Source organism: Budorcas taxicolor, chromosome 14 (assembly GCF_023091745.1).
Source record: "Budorcas taxicolor isolate Tak-1 chromosome 14, Takin1.1, whole genome shotgun sequence".
Lineage (NCBI taxonomy): Eukaryota > Metazoa > Chordata > Mammalia > Artiodactyla > Bovidae > Budorcas > Budorcas taxicolor.
Window position 1 is genome coordinate 70,865,441 of NC_068923.1, and position 13,541 is coordinate 70,878,981.

Consider the following 13,541-nt stretch of genomic DNA (forward strand, 5'->3'; position numbering starts at 1 on the left):
TCCAGAGTCCATACTGTGTATCATCCACTATGAGTTGTGGTTGTTGTTGTTTAGTAGCTCAGATGTGTCTGATTCTTTGCGATCCCATGAATGTAGACCCTCTGTTAATTTATTAGACATGATGCTTTACTTAAAATTTTTAAATGGATATTAGAGATGTGATAATTAAACTGAGATCTAGGTCTAAGGGGATATGAAGAGTTCAGATTCTGTTGTTAAGAAACTGAGTTGTTTTAAAAACACACACACATGCACATACATATAAGTAATGTATCCGATGGTGCTATGCAGAGTGAACACAAGTATTAACTCTTTAAATCCAAATAACAGTCTTATGTAGTGGGTGAGATTATGACCCCTCCTTTTCAGATGAGAAAGCTAAAACACAAGACAGCATAAATGAACTGCACCTGATCATTCAATCAGTAAGCAGGGAGTCTGACTCTAGGATTCAGATTTACAAAGTCCAGATATAAATATTAAAATTCAGCAACACTTGTAGCGTTTATTACTGGGTTTAGAGTCTTCTAAATAGAAAGCCAAAAGACTTACAGCAATTGTACTGTCAGAATAGCACCAATCCTGAAGTAGGCCTGTTGCTGCTCTATCTTTATAGCAATCTCGAGAATAACAAGCTATTTTATCCTCCTGCAGAAATAAACACTACAAATCCTCACTCATAAGGAACCGTAAAAGAAATTGTTGGTTCTTTCCAGTCCAAGACCACCACCAGGAATATCCCTGTAGTCAAGCAAAGTTGGCATTATTGATTGACTTATTGCAACAAAGGAGAATACATACCATGAAGAACCATGGGGAGAGCTCCACAAGGAGGGTTTTAGAAATGATCTGTAACAGGATTTGGCTTGTGTTAGGTGATTTGAAAGGTTCATAAAAGTGGAGCTTTCTTTGTTCTCACCAAAAAGTGGGAGCAAACCTGTGTTTGGGCATCTTAACAATTTCTATAGTGAACTAATCTTGCAACAACAGCACAAATAAGCTGAAAGCAGCTGTTGTTGAATTGTGGTTTAGTAGCAAGGAAGAATATTCACAATCATCTGAAAAGGATCATAAAAATACATTTCCCTTTCCAGCTTCAAATCTGTCTGAAGCTGGATTTTGCTCAAATGATTCAATCAAAACAGCATATTATAAAAGACTGAATACAGAACAATATAAGAATCTGCCTATATTCTATTAAAGATTTGAAAAAACATAAAACAATGCCCCTCCTTTCACTTATTTTTTGTTTTGAAAGATACAGTTTACCTTCCATAAAAATGTTATCTGTGATAATATAATGGGTTCTGTCATTATATCAGAAAAATTAATAATTAAAATTTTTCTGTTTCCATTTCTATTGTGGTAGACATGATCATTTAACCTGTGTCTCAACAAAAGCTCTCTGGAGTTCTCAGGCATCTTAAAGTGTGTTAAGGGATCCTGTGAGCAAACAGTTTGAGAATGGCTCATCCAAGCAAAGGTGGAAAAGTGTGCAAAATATTAGAGGCCCAAAGGGCTGTAACGTCATTGCAAGAACTGAAAGAAATTCAGCTTAGTTAAACCATCAAGGTCGTGCATTGGTAAAGAATCTGTGTGGTAGCGTAGGAGTTGCAAGAGATGAAGGTTTGATTCCCTGGGTTGGGAAGATCCCCTAGAGGAAGAAATGGCAACCCACTGCAGTGTTCTTGCCTGGAAAATTCCATGGACAGAGGAGCCTGGTGGGCTATAGTCCCTGGGGCCGCAGAGAGTCAGACACAACTGAGCCCAGCACAGAACAGGAGAGAAGTTCTATAAGAGAAAGTAAGAAACACTGGCAAGAAGTAAAGAAAAACACCTATCAATCTGTCACAAACTTTTCAGGGATCTTAGTATCTCACGGTTCACCATGAAGACCTATCACATTTGTTAACAGTTCAGCACCCATTAGTTATGAAGCAATGTCAGTGTAGGCCTGCATTTCAGTCACATCACTATCACCGTAATCATTTGGAAGAAGTCCATTCCCCACGCCCCGCCTCAATCTTTGAAAGCACACAAAATTTAAGAATCTTTTCCAAATAGAGGGTCTTTGTTAAGGGCAAGAGATGGATAAGGCAGAAATATTTACTGCCTATTGACTATTAACTAGCTAACCTCAGGAGAGTATGTTACATGAACACAAACATGCAAAATGATGATTTTAACTACCTAGAATATTAGAAGCTAAGCAATTGACTACCTAAGGTCTCACCTCAACATTTTGATTTTGCCTTCAACTTGGGAAAAAATCTCTAAATAAATTGTGAAAAGATTGACTCAGATCTCAATGTCTCTCTAGAAAGAAGTGGTAGACAGGCTTTTAAATTAGAATTTGCTTTCCATATGGAAATGTGGACATAGTTCATTGCACTGTAGAAAATAGCTTTGTAATTTTTCTGCAACACAATACAGATAAATTAGAGCAATGAATTCTAGTCATACTCCATTTTTATCCAAGAGTACATTGTGAATTTGTTGTAACTGCTGTTTTTATACTAACGGACATGGCATTGAACCTGATAAGAAACCAAGATCTATGAAGCTAAAATAGCTTACATGACAATCAGCATGACCTTGTATAAGGGAAAAAATAACTATAGGGGAAAATGAAGATAAAAGTTAACATTTGATGAATTGTAACAATTTACCTAATATGAGACCTCAAAGTGTTTTTACCTTTGCATCCTGGAATTATTCTTAAATGCGATTAACAGTTATTTGACAAGTAATCACTACATTCTTATTTACAAACTGATTTAAAACATGTACAGTCTGACTTCATCGTACTGATGCCCTTTCCTTGTTGCTTCAGTTTTCAGAACTGTTATCATTTTAACCAAAGCTAACCCCCTAGCCTCTTGTGATAATTCTTATTAATCTTGGGAGAATGAAAGTAACTCCTTTTTTAAAAGACCACATCACTAATAAAAGCCATACATCTCAAAGATAACAAATTCACTAGAAAAATGAGTTGTGGCAGCAATTTTCAAACATACTTCACATTAAAATAACCTAGAAGCTTTTAAAAAATACCTAGGTTTGGGTTCTACCCCAAATTGTGATATAATATTCCTAAGTATATAGGTACTTAAATATCAGTTCTTCTAAAAACAATAGCTTTCAGTCCTAACATTAGAATATGATTACTTCTGATCACCCGTAATGTCAAGCCTAGTTGAAAGTAGTGAAAGTGTTAGTCGCTCAGTTGTGTCCGACTCTTTGTGACCTCATGGACTGTAACCCACCAGGCTCCTCTGTCCATAGAATTTTCCAGGCAAGAATACTGGAACAGATTCCAGTATTCCCTTTTCCAGGGGCTCTTCCCGACCCAGGGATCTAACTGGGTTCTTCTGCATTGTAGGCAGATTCTTTTCTATCTGAGCCACCAGGGACATCCAGTGCCAGGGAAGTCCAATGTCCTTGGAATGTTATTCCATCCCCATAACAATTGGTCAGACTCTGTGATTGGCAATCAATGACAGTAGTGTTTAAAAGCTCACAAGTACTTCTTAATAGTAGGCCAGAATTTTCTTACTTCTTAATAGTACTTCTTACTTCTTACTAGTAGGCCAGAATTTTCTTAACTTCTGAGACAATTTCTTCTACAAAAATGAGAGATCTCAAAATCACATTTAGCAGAATGTCCTATTTAATAGATTAGCTCCCTGCCCTTATATGTGCAGAACATGCTCTGTTACACAGGTCTGTGCTGTGGTCAGCTATACAGAATACAGTGGGGCTGCCATGTCTAAGGGGCAGGACAAATTAAAAGCTAAGATTTTTAAAATCTAGTACTAACAAGTGTTATGATTTACTTGAATATGACTATTTTTGAAAGAACTTATGAAGAAGATACAAAATCCCTAAGGGAAGAGCAGGAATTGCTATTACGTGAAAATAAAATATATTAAAATAATTCAGGAGATAAGATTATTTGGAGGAATGAAGTTGAAGAATAGAAGCAGGAAAAAAAGCTTAATCAGAAGACTTATAGATACATGACAATATCAGATGAGTTCTATTAAACTCTATTTTCTCTTCTGCACAAGGGATTAATACCTACCCCAAGCAGCTATGGGAGAACTCTGTGTAAATGTGCAAAGCTTTACACCCTTGCTACCCAAAGTGTGATCCTAGCAACATCAGCATTACCTGGGAACTCATTAAAAAGGCAGAATCTCAGGCCCACTGCAAACATAACTGAATCATATTCTGCATTTAGCAAGATCCTCAGGGGGTAAGCAGACACATCCAAGTTTTGGAAACTCTTCTCTGTATACAAGCACTGTGGTTATTACCAAAGTAGTCATTGTAGGGTGACTTTAACATCAAGTCTTTTAACCAGATTCACAAACTCAAAATAAATATACCCTGAATTTTTCCATGGCATAGATTTTTTTTGAAGCAGTAAGCACCTGTGAAGCAAACACATGCTACAAGCTTGCAACTTGATAGTGGGGATTTAGTTCCCAGAAAGTCAATTTATTGGAAGGATTTCTTATTTTGAACCAGCTTTGAGATTCCTGCACACCCGGCAATGATCATAATGGAAAGGGTAGCTTATATTCAACTGTCTTGTATTCAGCTGTCCAAGGAAAAGTTGAAATCCACATTCCAGACAAATATATGAAAAAATATAGTATATAAATAAACACAATGGAATATTAGTCAGCCTTTCAGTTCAGTTCAGTTGCTCAGTCGTGTCCAACTCTTTGCAACCCCATGAATCACAGCATGCCAGGCCTCCCTGTCCACCAACTCCTGGAGTTCAGTCATACACATGTCCATCAAGTCAGTGATGCCGTCCAGCCATCTCATCCTCTGTCATCCCCTTCTCCTCCTGCCCCCAATCGCTCCCAGCATCAGAGTCTTTTCCATTGAGTCAACTCTTCGCATGAGGTGGCCAAAGTCCTGGAGTTTCAGCTTCAGCGTCATTCCTTCCAAAGAACACCCAGGACTGATCTCCTTTAGAATAGACTGAGAGAAGGAAATCCTGTCATTTGCAACAGTGTGGATGAACCTAGAAGACTGAGTGAAATAAGCTAGACGCAGAGAGACCAATACTGCATGATCTGCTTAAATGTAGAATCTAAAAAAGTCAGACTCATAGAAGCAAAGAGCAGGATATGATTTCCAGGGGCTGGAAGGGCAAATCAGGCATTGGTCAAAGAGTACAAATTTTCAGTTATGCAAGATAAATTAGTACTGGAAAGCTAACGTACTGCACAGGGAACTTATTTAACAAAACTAAACTATATACTTAAAATTTGCTAAGAGAGTAAGTTTGAGAGTTACTGTCACACACACACAGGAAAAAAAAAAAACAGAAAGAAAGGAAAGAAGGAAATAAATATGTGAGAGGATGACTACATTAATGAGCTTGGTGATGGTAATCATTTCACAATGTATATGTACATCAAAGCATCAAGTTGAATACCTTAAATACATATAATTTATATTGGCCAATTATACTTTAATAAGACTGAAAAAAATAATTTAAAAGATAGACCATCTGTTTTAGATTTTAAAAAAGACAGGAAATGGAGCTGGATTGTAAGCATCAAGTTTAAAAACAAGAACTTGATCAGGCAAAGAACAGATAAGGGATTTTGAAGCTCCACAGCAAAAAAGAAATCAGAAGCTTTAACCATCATCCATATTGCATTTCTTTCTTATACAAGATTCTTCTCTAAGACTTATTTTTCAGCCAATTATATGAACTATAGTTGTAACCCTATATTTTAGTAGGCAGAGTATCTGTTTAGATTAGAACATCATTTTCCCCAGACTAATGGAAGTTGCTTTATTTTTTGAGATTTGACATGAAAGATGAAATTACTGCATATGTTATGTGACCATCCATTATTTTTCTGAATAGGAAGAGATACACACACACACACACACACACACACACACACACACACACACCCCTCTTTTCATGAACCAGATACCAATGCAATATGTATTTCAACATAAACAAGCTATATTTTTTACTAAAAAAGGTATATAGAATGGCCACGTGGCCACTCATTCACAAGATGCTACACGAAAAGAGGACAGGCCAGGAAAGAAAAGTTAAAAGAAATACATATAGTAGGTTAGTAGCATATTAGTGGAAACTAAATATTCTGTGAACATGCTCAAGATCACCTTTATGCTTGAACATTTGGCCTGTCCCACATAAAATGATAAACACTCTTGTTAAAGCCTGACTGATCACAAATCTGGATGGGAATTTACAATCGGCTTGGCTTGTAGACAAGCTTTCCTTGATTTGACCAGCCCATGAAAGAAGGAAATCCAATTAGACACAGATGGAGGAAAACAGAAACTCATTCTCAGCAGGTTTTTAATTCAAATACAGCCAACTTCATTATGTATAAACATTTGAAGTTTAGGAGGGAAGTAGAAAAACACAAAGGTAAAGACCGAGGAATAAGCTTCTGTCTAGGGTTTTGGATTTTTATCCCTAAGAATTTAAAGATTTTAACCCTTTCTCATCAGTAACTCATAGGAATATCTTTTCAGGCTAGCACCTAAGTGTTTTGCTCCTAGGTTGACACTAGACATATTCTCTGATTATTCAATACAGTGCTCTATTTTTGTCATCAAGTCTAGTTTCAAGATTAGTGATCAAATTTATTATGTACTTAACTAATTTTTTTGACTATTTCATATATCAGGTACTGAAAAGGCATGATAAATCCTTCCTAGATGATGATGGATTTCCCCATTTCTCTTTTCACTTACATTTTTGTTTTATAATATTCTGTAGCCATATTTTCCAGTCATAATTATTATTTCTCCCAAGTGAATCAAACATTATTTCATTACAGGGAGAATCCATAAAATGTTTCTTTAAATCACCTCTAAAGTCTATTTTTTTTTACATTGAAGTCTATTTTTCCTAATAATTCAGACACTTTGGAATTTCACTTTCTTCTGGTTGGTATATAAGCATATTTTCCCTTTTCTTTTTCTTTTAAATGTTTAGTATCTTGTTTTAGCCAAATTCACCTATAAATATCACACAGTTGGATTTTTAAAATCTAGTCTTACAATTACTGTATTTTATCTGGAGAAAGTATACTTTATTTGTATTTATTTTGATTACTGATAAATTTTGATCCATTTCTACCATCTTATTTGTACTTTTTCATTGTCCTGGTTTTCCTGTTTCTTTTTCTTTCCTCCTGTCTGTCCTTATTTGATCAATTGGAAGAAGTTTTTTCTCTCAATTCATTATTCCCTTCTATTAATTTATATCATATACTTTTATGCTTATTCTTTTAATAAGTTCCATGTATGACTAAATCCAGACCAATTCTAAATCCACATCAAATCTTTACTCTCCTCCTCTTCAACTATAAGAGTCTTAGGGCACAGTAATTCTGATATCCCCTACTACTGCTGCTAAGTCGCTTCAGTTGTGTCTGACTCTGTGCAACCCCATAGACGGCAGCCCACCAGGCTCTGCCGTCCCTGGGATTCTCCAGGCAAGAACACTGGAGTGGGTTGTCATTTCCTTCTCCAGATATCCCCTACTAACGCATATACAATTATATTCTAGTGTCTCAGTTCTATCTTGTATTATTAATTCCATGATTACACATTGCATGATGTATGTTAGACTGTATTTCACTCAGATTATATGATATATGTTAGACTATATCTCATTACCCTTTTCTCTTAACCTCTCAGTTTTACATTTTCCTCTGTCTATTCAGTTTTAAAAACTTAAATTATACTCTTACAGATATTATATCAAAACAAATGTTTAGAGCTTTCTGACACAATTATCATATCTTGGTTCACCATTTATTTTCACTTCTGGTAACTTCCCTATCGTAAGATGTTTCTTCTCTTCTTAAAGAATATTCTTTAGAATGTCTTGTAGTGTGGATATATTGGTGATAAATGTTCTCAGTTACTGTTGTCTGAAAATGAGTTCATATTATCAATATTCTTAAAAGATCTTTCCACCAGATGTATAGTTTTAGGTTGACAGTTATTTTCTTCAGCACTTGGAAGGTGTTTACTTGTCTTTTGGCTGTTGCTATTAAATAGTCATCCATCAAATTGCCATTTCTTTGTACTAATCATTTTTCTTTCTCTGCTTGCTTTCAACATCTTACTTTTGCTTTTTGGCATTCTACAGTTCACTGTCTCATATAAGTTAGAATTTCTTCTTATTTAATTTTGTGTCTTATCTTTGTCTCTCTTCAACTGAGGGGTCTTTCCAAAATTCTGGAAAAGTCTTATCATTTACCCCTTAAAATAGTGTTTCTTTTCTAGTCCCTATTACTTCTTCTGAGATTCTAATGAGGTGTGTGTTAGATGTATTTTTACTATCATGTGTATCTTATCCTGCTTTATGTATTTTCTATGTTTTTTTTAAATATGTGGTCTCAAAAAGTTCAATTATGCTCTTTTCTTACAGATTTATCACTAAATTTAAAGTGGTTTATCCATGACTTAATTTTGAAACAAGCGAATTAGATGAATTTGGGTAGCAAAACTGTGTATGGATTAACTTGCAGTACAAATCATCATGGGAGAAATGCTCTTCTTTCAACTAATGCCAAAGTCATGTCCTCTTCTGTGGGGCAGGGCTATCATTCCTTTTCCATCACGTTAAAGTGTGGGTCTTTGAGTTTCCAGCTTTAGCAGCTTCTTCTGTCAGAGTTTTCACATTGAGAAGGTCCTAGATTTTATTTCCCATACATCAAGGTTTATGAACTTTGAAAGTTGGGGTTCAATTTCCTTCCTTTGCTTTCATCTTCTTCATTTAAAAAACTGACTTCCTTCTTTTCTTCATCAAAAAGCCATGAGATAGTTCTAAATGATACGGTGTCTTACAGAAGCACTCTTCTACAGGAGAGGATTAACATCAGCAGGAGGAGAACACTGGATATATATATAGGGAGATGGAGACAGTGGGAACTAACTTTCTCATCAGAAGAAGTACAAAGAGCAAATAGGGAAAAGCTAGAATAAGCCTTATGTGGTTGGATTGGAACTAGAGACAACCATGTAAACTCGTGGCTGTAAACATATAGCGTTAAATGCAAATGTGTGTTTTCTATGAATATGTATTTGTGGGATATATATATATGTATATTTCTTAATCTTTCCACTGATAGAGCTTGGGAAGAGTGACACTTCATTAGCATCATCCACAAGTCCTATTTAGATCCTGGTTTCAGAAAGTTAGTTAAGAATCATGATTTTGTATAGATTCTAGGTACCTCCCCACAAAGTAATTATTGAAAAGGGAGGACTGTTTCTGGGTAACTTCAGAGTGGAGACATCTGGCAGGCATAATCTTAATAAATAAAGAGGTTAGATTTAACACAATTAATAATGGGATGAATGGTCATCATGTGCCCCCCAATACGATTCAGTGATATTTGGGGGGAAAATGTGTAATCTAGGACTGATGGTAAGAAACACTAGAATGACTCAAATTGAGGGGAATTTGGCAAAATGATTGGCCTAGCATTCGCAAACCATCAATGGCTTGAAAATCAAGGACTGAGGTAATGTTCCAGGTTGAAAGGCAAGACAATAGGTGCAATGTAATCCAGCATTAGATCCCTTACTATTCAAAAACTTCACTGGGACAATTAGCAAAATTTGAATGGGGGATTCTGAGAGATTGCTAAATAGGAGTTCTCTGTGCTACTCTTGCATCTTTTTTGTAGTTTTAAACAATGTCGAAATAAAATATTGAAAATCAAATAACCAGAAGTTTAGGGTCACTTATGGTATAGCAGGGCTTCCCTGGTAGCTCAGCTGATAAGAATCCACCTGCAATGCAGGAGACCCTTGCTCAATTCCTGGGTCAGGAAGATCTGCTGGAGAAGCGATAGGCTGCCCACTCTTGCATTCTTGGGCTTCCCTGCTGGCTCAGACAGTAAAGAATCTGCCTGCAATGTGGGAGACCTGGGTTTGATCCCTGGGTTGGGAAGATCCCCTGGAGAAGGGAACAGCTACCCACTCCAGTATTCTGGCCTGGAGAATTCCATGGACAGAGAAGCCTGGTGGGCTATAGTCCATGGGTTCACAAAGGGTCGGACACAACTGAGCGATGTCCAATTTTTCACTTTCACGGTGTAGCAGATATCCTTAGGGCAAACCTTCACTTCCCAGCATTCCTACTTCCACTTCGGTTTTGGTTTGCATGGATTTGTTTTCTTGTCAGCTCAGTGATGCATTTGAAAAGATATGCTTTATCTAGTATTTTCAGTTGTCTACAGTAGAAGAAATATTTACAGTATCTAATTCACAGTGCTACAGGAAATTCTAGCCTCATATATTTTAATACAGTTGACCCTTGAACAACCTAAGGTGGAAAGGTGCTGACCCTCTGCACAGTGAAGAATTGCATGTAACTTTATGCCAGCCCTCCACATCAGCAGTTTTGCAACTGCGGATTCAACCAACTGCAGATTGGGTCATACCTGTGGGAAAAAATCTGCATATAAATGGGCCTGTGAAGTTCAAACTTGTGTTGTTCAAAGGATTAACTATATATTTTTGTTCCATTTTTTCCTATTCTTTTCTTGCAAAATATCAACGTATGTGTATTTTCTTTGACCTGGCAAGTTCTCTCTATTCCTTTTTTTTAACTCTATTTTTTAAAATTTGTTTGTTCAATTTCCTCATTCCTCAAAATTTGTTTGCTCAATTTTTGCATGTCCCCAGTTGCATTTTCAGCAGCATCTAATCTTCAATTTCCTTTTTGCTAATCCATCTATATTTTTCATTTCTGGTGTGACTTAATTTCTTATGCTTCTTTAAGGAGTGCTGCCAGCTTAATATTTTTCTTACATTCTATTATTTCTACTTTGAGCATTTATTTTGGTAGCCACTATTTAATTTTATAAAGTCTCTACCCTAATTTTTCACCTGCTTCATGGTAAAATATTTCTCATTTGAATCAATTTTCAGTTTTGTCATATTCCTATTAATATATTTTCTTCTATTGAGAGGGCTCAATCTAGTTTCTTCCTAGTTATTACTAGATTTTTAGTGCCAGCTAGGTTGTTGAAAATATAGGAAGAGCCTTGAAGAATGAAATATAGACATGCCTTGGAGATATTATAGGTTTAGTTCCAGACATCACAATAAAGCAAATACCACAATAAAGTGAGTCATATGAATTTTTTGGTTTCCTACTGCATATAAAAGTTACATTTGTATTATGTTGTAGTCTATTAAGTGCACAATTGCATTATGTCTAAAAAGAAAATTTTAATTAAATAATACTTTATTTCCAAAAATGCTAACCATTATCTGAGACTTCAGCAAGTCATGGTAACACGAAAGATCACTGACTGCAAGACACCGTAACAAACCTGGAAATATTACAAGAATTTTACCAAAAAAAGACCCGGAGACATGAAGCGAACAAATGCTGCTGAAAAATGGTGTTAACAGGTGTGCTCAACGCAAGCCTGCATAAGCCTTCAATTCGTTTTAAAAAACTGCAGTGTGTGAAGTGTAACAAAGTGAAGCACAATAACACGAGGTGTGCCTTTAGTCGGTAAGTAGCTTCAGTTTCATCTTGTCTCTGTCCACCTACTTTCCCCTCTGCTCTCTGCCAGATAAACAAGTGTCCACTCCAGGAGAACAGAAATTTTTCCTGCCTACTGCAATGACCTACTTTATCCTATAAGCCATTATGCAGTGGTTTAGCTACTTCTCTTTAGCTAACAAAATAATTTATGACTGCAAGACTAATTACCATAGCAGCAGTTTACGGACACAGCAAAAGAAGTAAAAGAAGTGGTAGAGACGGCATGTCACTGTATTTGCTCCGTTATCTCTGCCCCAAAACACTCTGTCGTGTCACAATGGGATATTCATGCAGCACAATGGACACAGAAACACACCTGGACCATACCAGCTCAAGGGACAGCACAGCCAGCGTGCCTGAAAGCATTGAGCGTAGTGAGGTGAGGTCGGGGGAGGAGGTAGTGGCCAATTCACAGAGGACCACAGGCCGTGACAAGGAGCTGGCATTGAATTCTAAATAAAATAGGAAACTACTGGCCAGTTTTAAGCAGGGAATATATACCTGACTTCACAAATAAGGAGTAAGAGTTGAAGTAAGGAATCCGATTTGAATGGTATTTTTATAATCTAGACAAGAAATTAGACTAAGGTGGTGGTGGCAGTGGAGAAGGAATGAAATCAATGGATGCGTCATCATCTAGGAGGTACAGCCAACAAGGCTGCTGTTGGATATGAGAGGGGAAAAGGAGAGGGGAAGGATTCAAAGATGTCTTGCAGTAATTTTTCAAAAAAAGGAGGGAAATGGAGAGTTGTAAGAAAGAATAGGAGAAATGTTTTTAAGGGGAGGGTATTTAGCATTAGAAATATGTATTAAATGAATGAATGAATGAAGACACATCAATCTTTGTCCTCAAACTGTGGGGAAACAGACAAGCAAGAAGGAACTTTCTATCAAATGTGCTAAGTGCTATGATTAGGAATATGCAGAAGCTGGAGCAGGATATGGGTATGGCACCTGAACCATGCTTTGAAGGTCAGAGAGGACTGCCTGGAGGAAATGACTGTCGTTTGAAGGAGGAACCAGTGGCAGGAAAGAGCTAGGTGCTTTCCAGGAGCTTCAGAATGGCTGAGACAGAGAGCAAAGCATGAAATAGAGAAGGGATGGAGACGTTAAAGCAATCAGGGAGTTGGAAGCCTTTTAAACCATACTCAGACTTTGGTCCTTACCCAGAGGGCAACAAGGTGTCAAGCTATATAAACAGGGAAAGCCAATGGTACCTATTTCTTTCCTGCTCATATTTCACTGTCAGGAACTAGAAACATGACCCCACTCAGCTGCATGGATGGTAGAGTGGGGTTCCTGCATGCCCAGGAAGGGAGAGGAAGGAGTCAGTGCTCACTAGCAATGTCTACCACAGAGGGAGAATGATTATTATACAGACTACATATTATATCTCAAGTATCCACATTCATTCTCCTTTCAGTAGAAAAGACACAGAAACAAAAGTTTTCAAAAAATGATCATTAAAGTTCTTCTCTATGCATATATTCATCTACTGCTATCGTGTATGAATAGGATATATATACACTGTCATCAGATCTGTTCGTTACGTAAGAAGAACTGACTCATTGGAAATGACCCTGGTGCTGGAAAAAACTGAAGGCAGGAGGAGAAGGGGACGACAGAGGATGAGATGGTTGGATGGCATCACCGACTCCATGGACGTGAATTTGAGCAAACTCAGGGATATGCGGAAGGACAGGGAAGCCCGGCATGCTGCAATCCATGGGGTCACAAAGAGGTGGCCACGACTGAGCAACTGAACAGCAACTGCCTCAAGTGCCTGAATAGTTGAAACTGAGGGGTATAAAAAGCCCAGCATGGCTGCTAACTTGAAGAAAATTTGCCAGATATGTTAAGACACCATTGACAGAGAAAGCTTTGGTTTCAACTCTGACCTCCGAAAGAAAGCCCCGAGTGCAGATCCTTCAGATTGCTG